Genomic DNA, 8,594 nt, shown 5'->3' on the forward strand with positions numbered 1-8,594 from the left:
GAACTGCACTTCATCAGCCTCCTAGGTAGTAGGTACACAAGCTCATGGACTCAATATAGACACTGGCAGTGGAATTCTGGCATGCTGTGACCTTCCAGACATCTGACACCCCAGTCACCTCTTTACTTTTACCTGAGCTGCTACATCCCCTTTTCCCACCTACCTCCACCTCGCTACCCTGTCCCTCACCCTCTGATGCCTCCATTTCCATTTTCACTAACTGCCTTTCTTGCCTGCATTTTGGGCCAGGCCAGTCTCTGTCTTCTTTACTATTCCTTCCATTCAGGACCACCTGCAGGTACTTCCTCAGCCTAACAAAGGGGTTTTCAATCCTAAAGATGGCATCCCGGGGAGCTAAGCTGAGCTCACTGGGAGCCGCACAACTGCACTTCAACCAGCAAGCGTCAGGCCTGTCAAAGATGTGACAGGTCTGGGTGTTCCCCAGTCAGGACTTTGTGTGTGCGTGCATTAGCTGGAGGGTATGGCGCCTCCTACCTGCCTTTCACCAGGGGATCATTGGTCTTGGCATTTACAGGGCTGTTGTGCTGCCAGCAGTCCCACCAGGCCTCTCTTCCCTGGCAGGGTGCAGTTTTAGTGGTCATGCCCAGGACCTGGGATCTCCCCCTTCCCCATAGCCCCAATCCCATACCTCCAAGTTCATCCTGGTGGGGGAATGAGCTCAGCAGGAACATATTCTCCCCCTGCTGGCAGGTGATGCAATTAGTGCCCTCTCCAGCTGAGAACAGGGAATTACTTGGCTTTTCAAAAACTCAAAAAAGTAAAGTGGTGCAGATGGAGTGAAGAGGATGGCACTCAGTCTGTCTGCAGGTGGGGCTGGGAGCTGCTCCATCAGAACTTCAGAGAAATCTACAAAGTGTTAAACATTGTAAGGAACAACAGAGTGGGTTAAGATGGCCTGTTGGGGAGTGAGGAGGATGATCCAGTTGGGGAAAGCTTCAATGTGGAATGATTATCCTGCAGTAAGTCATTCCAGAGCACACAAGAGGCAGAGAGACTGAGCTGGCAAAAAATGAAGAGGAAGTGGTAGACGTTATACAAGCCTGCCAAGATTCAAGGTCAGGAGAGGGTTGCTTTATAGGATAAAGTGAGGGACACAAGAGGGGGAGGAGGTAGCCCAACTGTTAATACTGTATTGATTTAGGGTTTCCTTACTGAGGTTGGCACCATTTTGTTAATTGGGCTTCTGTTTTGTTATACCCCGTATGTCCGCCCAAGGAATTTTCATGGGCCAACCTCAATAAGGAAACCCTAAATCTGTTGGTTATCATAGATTAGGTGACCCAGTTCCCAGAGGCAGTCCCCATGTGAGCTGTTACTGGGCCCCAGGTGGCAGAAGAACTTCTAAAATGGATCACCCGGGTGGGCATCCCCAAAGAAATTGTCATGGAACAAGGGTCTAATTTTATTTTAGGGGTTTTACAGAGTCTGTGTAGGGTATTGCAAATTAAACAACTACATATGACTGTATACTACTGCCAAATCAATGGGTTAGTGGAAAGGTTTAATGGAACCTTGAAGAATGTGCTATGGTGGTGTGTGCAGGCAGAGCCCCATAAGTGGGACCTTATGATTCTGCCTCTGTTGTCTGTGACACAGGAGGCTCTGCAGTTGTCCTTGGAGTGTGCCCCATTTGACTTGGTGTATGGCCATCATCCAAGGGAATTGTTAGATCTGGTGAAGGAAGGTTGGGAAGAAATACCTCAGAGGGGGTTAACCACATAGAGTATGTGCGAGAATTGAGGCAGCGCTTGCAGAAGGTGGGGGAACTGTCACGAGAACACTTGAGGGTAGCACAGAGGACTCAAAAGGCTACCTATGATAAAAAGACTCAGGAGAGGAGCATTCAAGTAAGCCAGAAGGTCTTGGTATAATTCCCAGATACTGAGAACAAGTTCCTAAGGTGTTGTCAAGGGCCTTTTGACGTGATTCGGCAAGTTGGCCCTGTTGATTATGAGGTATCTAAACTGGGACATAGGAAAGAGAAGCACATATACTATGTTAATCTGCATAAAGAATGGAGGGACAAGGAGGGTCTGTTGATTGATCCCTCTCCACCGGATGAGGAGCTTGGTTGGGACTTGGGGGTGGACATGAGATAGAACACAGAGGGAATAATGGTTCTGGCTGGAGTCCAACTCAGTCCTCAGCAACCAGTTGAAGGGTGTGGCAAATGAATTTCAAGACGTTTTTAATGAAATTCCAGGGTGTGCTAGAGGGATAACTCATTGGATAACAACCCCTGTAGGGCAGATTGCTAGAGAAAAATGGAGGAGGATCCCACATTACAGATACGAGGCCATTCGTATGGAAATTACTAAAATGTTGAAACAGGGCATCATTCAGGAGTCCCAAAGTCCATGGCACAGCCCTGCTGTAGTGGTGACTAAGACTGATGTGTTGTTGTGGCTATGTGTGGACTTCAGGAAGGTGAACGCCATATCATGGTTTGATGCTTTTTCCATGCCTCATATTAGTGAGCTGTTGGAGAAAGTGGTACAGGCCAGGTTTATCTCGACCCTGGATTTGGCAAAGGGGTACTTGCAGGTGCCACTGCAGAGGGAAGATAGGGCCAAAACTATGTTTGGCACTCCGTGGGGCTTATATGAATTTAGGCATATGCCTTTTGGGCTACACAGAGTGGCAGCTACCTTTCAAAGGTTAATCAAGTGGATGTTGGCCCCACATCAGCACTACGCCACCACCTACATACATGATATTATTATATATACGCAAGGTTGGGACGAGCACCTAGAAGCAGTCAAGGCAGTGCTGCAGGAATTACGTCAAGCTGGGCTCATGGCCAACCCAAAAAATGTGTCCTGGGTAAGGCTGAGACAAAGTACCTAGGGCTTTTGGCAGGCCAGGGACATATTTACTTATTAGCTGACAAGGTAGAAGACTTGCGTCATTATATTCCACCCCAGAGCCACAAACAGCTGAGGGTATTCTTAGACCTAGCAGGGTATTATCGATGATTTATACCTCAGTTCTCAGAAATCACAGCACCTTTAACTGATTTGCTGCAAGGGAAGAGTAAGGGCCCCCTTAAGTGGGATACCATGAGTAGGCAGGCATTTGAGAAGACAAAAAAGCCCTCTGTCAGGATGCAGTGTTGGAGACTTCAGACTCTGAATCACCTTTTATCCTGCAGATGGATGGCTCTGATAGAGCATTAGGCGCTGTTCTTTTGCAAGAAGTCAACGGAACCCTCCGGCCTGTAGCCTATGCCAGATGGAAGCTGAATCCACAGGAGAGAAGGTATGCAACGGTTGAATGTGAATGTTTGGCCATAAAATGGGGTGTTGATTATTTTCAGTGTTACCTGCTAGGGCATGAGTTTGCCCTAATAACTGATCATGCCCCGCTCAGGAGGCTTAAGACTAAAGTCTTTGGCTTCCATGACCACAGTCCGCTCTTTGGTGAGAGAGGCAGTGAGCTGCTGGGAAGGGGCAGCCTCCACCTCTCTCCGCTGGGGTGGAGGCTCTTCTCAGCCAGACTAGCTAACCTGCTCCACCAAGCTCTAAACTAAGCTTGCCAGGGGATGGGAGTACTACCGCCACTGCTGGCCTGCTGAGCAACCCTTGCAAAGCCAGCAGGCCAAGGCACTTAAGGGAGTGCACCCCTGCCCCAGCCCTGGAGTGAGCTGTAGGCAAGGTAAGGGCCCTCAAAGGGAAACTTGCCTGCCTGTACACAAATGGCAGGAGCTTGGGGAATAAATAGGAGGAACTTGTCCTCCTACTTGACACAAATAATTATGATGTCATAGGAATAACGGAGGCCTGGTGGGACTCCACCCATGACTAGGCCACAGGTATAGACGGCTATACCCTGCACAGGAGGGATCGAGTGGACAAAAGCGGCAGGGGTGTAGCTCTCTATGTCAAGGAAAGCTACGTGTCCTTGCAAGCTGGCATTGGTGCCCAGGATGGATGGCTGGAGACCCTCTGGGTTAAAATCTGTGGGGAACACAGCACAGGTGACACGATGGTGGGAGTCTATTACAGACCTCCTACCCAGGATCAAGAGCTTGAGCAGGAGTTTGCCAGGGAATTGGTTGAGGCCTCACACTCCCGGTGCATGGTTGTCATGGGAGACTTCAACTACGTAGACACCTTATGGGAAGAGAGCTCAGTCAAATCTGAGTGGACGCAAAACTTTCTCTCATGCATGGGTGAGCTCTATCTGATGCAGGAAGTCTACAGGCCAATGAGAGCTAAAGTGCTGCTTGACCTGGTTCTGGCAATGGGGGATGACCTAATCAGCAACCTAATGATCAAAGGGAAGCTGGGTGATAGTGACCATGAGCTGATCACTTTCAGCATCCGCTGTAAAGCTGTCAAGTCAGTCAGCAATACAGAAGTCCTCGACAACAGGAAAGCTCACTTGGACAAGCTCAGGAAGCTTGTCAGGGAGGCCCTTGAAGGAGCAATCCTGGATGCACAAGCAAAGTCTATTCTATCTAGAAGGAAAGGAAGCAAAAGGGCACAGCAGCCCCCTTGGCTGTCCAGGGAACTAGTAGACCTCCTGCAGCTAAAAAGAAAGACCTACAAAGGATGGAGGACTGGATCCACTTCCAAGGAGAAATACTCTGCACTGGTCTGGATCTTCAGGGAGTGAAACAGGAAAGCCAAGGCTGTGATGGAACTCTAACTGGGTACAGATATCAAGGACAATAAAAAGCCCTTTTTTAGATATGTGGGGAGCCGGGGGAAAAGCAAGGCCAACATTGGACCCCTCCTAAACCAGATGGGACAATTGACAACCAATGCCCAGGAAAAAGCCAACTTGTTAAATGGGTACATTGCATCAGTCTTTCACCAGTCCCATGGGATGCCCCTGCCCATTACGGAACAGGGAGGCTGGGGTGAGGGAGATTCCTTACCCTCCATCAATGCTGACCTCATGAAGGACCACCTTGAGAGGCTGGATACCTTCAAGTCAGCTGGCCCTGACAGTTTACACCCCAGGGTACTCAAGGAGCTGGCAAGCACCATACCTCAGCCCCTGGCATGGATCTTTGACTGAAGTGCTAGAAGATTGGAAGAAGGCCAATGTGGTGCCTATTTTCAAGAACGGGACAAAAGTGTATCCCACAAACTATAGGCCCATCGGCCTGACCTCTATCCCATGGAAGGTCTTAGAAAAGATTATGAAAGAGGCCATTCTTAACAGACTGGCCAATGGCAGCATCCTGAGGGATAGCCAATCAGGGTTTGTTGTGGGTAGGTCTTGCTTGATCAATCGTATTTCCTACGACCAGGTGACCTATCACTTGGACAAGGGAGAAGAGATTGATGTTGTATATATAGACTTTAAAAAAACCTTCAATCTGATAGCCCATGATCACCTCTTAGCAAAACTGGCCAACAGCAGCCTCAGCTTCACCACGATCCACTGACTGGGGAATTGGCCCCATGGTCAGACCCAGAGGGTGGTGGCTGATGGAAGTCAATCATCGTGATGTGCTGTGACCAGGGGGTCCCTCAAGGATCTGTCCTTGGGCCTATACTATTCAACATTTTCATTAATAATGTGGACATTGGTATCAGAAGTGGACTGGCCAAGTTTGCCGATGACACCAAACCCTCATGTAAACTGTCCACACCTCAAGACAGGCGGGTGATCCAGGCTGACCTTGACAGGCTCAGGAAATGGGCAGATGAGAACCTGATAGTGTTTAACACTGAAAAATGCAAGGTTCTCCACCTTGGGAAGAAAAACCTGCAGCATGCTTATAGGCTCAGCAGTGCTATGGTGGCTAGCACTAGAGATGAAAAAGGGAAGAGAGAGTCAGTAACTGAGTTTCATGCAGCAGGGGAAGTACCATTGGGCAGACAGCAAGTTGCATTTAATTTGATTTCCTTTGCAAAGAAGCTTTTTTTCTGTTGTGTATACCTGGTGTGGCATCACCCCTCCCCACCATTAATTAAGTACTAGGGCACCCCCTGGAGTAACTAGGAACAATGGCCACACATTGATGGAGATCAGATTTAGGTTGGACATCAGAAAGAACTTCACAGTAAGTGTTGCCAGAATCTGGAATGGGCTTCCAAGGGAGGTGGTGCTTTCCCCTACCCTGGGGGTCTTCAAGAGAAGACTGGACAAGCACCTAACTGGGGTCATCTGACCCTAGAGCTCTTTCCTGTCCACAGGAAAGAGGTCCCTAACACCTATGAATCTATGAATCTATGTCCTTGGTCCCTGTGCTGCTGCCTGGCTACATCTCTGTCTGGCTGCTGCCTGTCATGCTTCTTCAGTCCATGACTCACTGAAAACCTCTCCACAGGTCTCACAGATGTTGTGGAGCACACAGGCTGCCACTACAAAGGCCATGATATTTTCTGGCTCCAGCTTGAGCCAACATGTAAGTGCCCTCCTCTGTGTTTTCACTTGGCCAAAGGCACATACAACGGCCATCCTGCACCTTCCCAGATGCAAGTTGAAAACCAGCTTCTGCATGTCTGTAACATTCCCTCCATAAGGCTTCATGAGCCAGGGCTTTAGGGGGTAGACAGCATCCACTATTATAAATGGGGGAATGGCAAAACCACAGATCAATGTCTTAGGGGCTATGGGTGCATAGTGTCCTTTCTCCATGAGGCCAGGCAGAGGAGAGTTTCTGAACACATGCACATCATGCACACTGCCAGCCCACCTGGTAAAAATGTTCACGAATCAGCCCTGGTGGTCCACCACGGCTTGCAGGATCATGGAGGCAAATCCTTTCCTGTTTGTGAAAGATCTTCTTCCCAAAGGGGACTGCACTGGGATATAAGTGCTGTCTAAAGCCCCCACACAGTTGGGTACCCTATGGCATTGAAACCATGTATGAGTTCCTGAGGATTCCCAAGGCAAATACAGTTATTTGCAGTGATGCCCTGCAGCACCTGGCATACCTCACAAGTCGCCACCCTGGCTGTGCAGGGAGCCACACCCAACTGGTTTGTGAAGTAGCAGAGGCTGGATGGGGTAGCCAGTTTCATGACAGCCATGGCCACCCTCTTGTCGGGCAGGATGTCCCTATGCATGTTAATGTCCTGCCTCTCAATTTGTGGCCCCAGCATCAAGATAATATGATAAAACATTTTCCTATCATTCAGAACATCTCCAGCCACCGCTTATCATTCCAACTGGTCACCGTGATTCACTCCCACCAATCTGAGCTGCTCTCATGGGCTCAGACCATGCAGTTGCTTCTCCTAAGTTCTCTCCACAGAGTCCAGTCAACTTCCATTTCTTCACATGCCTCTCAGTTGTCCCACTCCTCGGAATATATCCATCCCCTGTTTTGTCAGGTGCCTGTACGTGCAGACGCATTGGAAGCTTGGAGAAATGCCAATGATGCATATACTATCATCATTATCTGGTCCTGCATGCCTTGTATTAATTTCAAGGCCAGCAGTAGATCAATCAGCAGCAGTATCAACTTTTCCTCCTCCTCCTCCTCCTGCTCACCCATGTCCTCCAGATTCTCCATGTTGGTGGAGTCTTCATTCTGTGATTCTCCATTCTCCACTTCCCATTCCTCATGCATTTGGTCCTGAATCTACATTTGGTCCTCCTCCATCATCAGCCATTTCTCAGATCAACATCACCACCACCACCACGAATTACAGCTGAGCCTGTTCCCCCAAATGCAGTGGAGTCAGGGGATGGGTGGAAGACTGCCAGCAGGGCCAGGTGGCCACCATTGCAGTTCAGGGAGCCAGAGTCGGTTCAGGGTGATGGTGGGGTAAAGGCAAAGAAGACCAAGTAACCGACTGCTTACAGTATTGTGTTCGTTACAATAAAACCTCATATTATCCTGGCTTTCTGCCTCTTCCTCCCTAACTTCAAAGGGCTGGCAAGATCCCTTCTCATAGTGCTGGGTGGGGGGTAGGTTTATTATTTGTTTTTGCTTGCCTTTTTTTGCAGGCACTTGCTGCATGAGGTGTGAGGGGGAAGGCGGGGCAGGCAATCTCTCATGCTTAGGTATACAGGGCGGCTGTCTGTGTCACCCCTCACAAGTCTGTTCTGCACGCAGGCAGTTTGCCAAGGCACCACAAGCATTTTGCCAAAGCAGCCACTCTGCAAAGGGACCCAAAGAAAGGGGTGGGTGGGTGGCATTTTTGTGATGTAGTGGTGGATTAATATTGTTTGGGATCCCCGTGCCCAGGGCAACAGCACCCCATCCTGCATTATTTTTTGTCTCTTCCCTGCAGGGGTGGGTGGGTTCTCACTGTGAAAGCTTCGATTCATAAAAGGTTCAATAAAAACATTAAGGGATTTAAAAGAGAATGAATCATCTGACTCCTGTATTCTTAAAGTACAAGCTGCAGAGTAGCAGCATTGAGTAGGTGGGTGTTGCTGTTGGGTGTTTCTGTTATGATGTAGAGATGGATTAATATTCCTTGAGTACCAGGGATCTCACCCAATGGGCACCCCGAGGGTACTGCTCTGCCCCCACAGCCAGTGACCACTACACTGCCCAGCGTGCATGCACGCATGCAGCTGCTCCACTGTGCACCTTTGGCTCAGTCGGAGGGCGGGGGGAGGAGGACGTTTATGGAGGGTGTTTTGGAGATGGTGCAAAA

This window comes from Gavialis gangeticus, unplaced genomic scaffold (genome assembly GCF_001723915.1).
Source record: "Gavialis gangeticus isolate Ggan-Ray unplaced genomic scaffold, GavGan_comp1, whole genome shotgun sequence".
NCBI lineage: Eukaryota > Metazoa > Chordata > Crocodylia > Gavialidae > Gavialis > Gavialis gangeticus.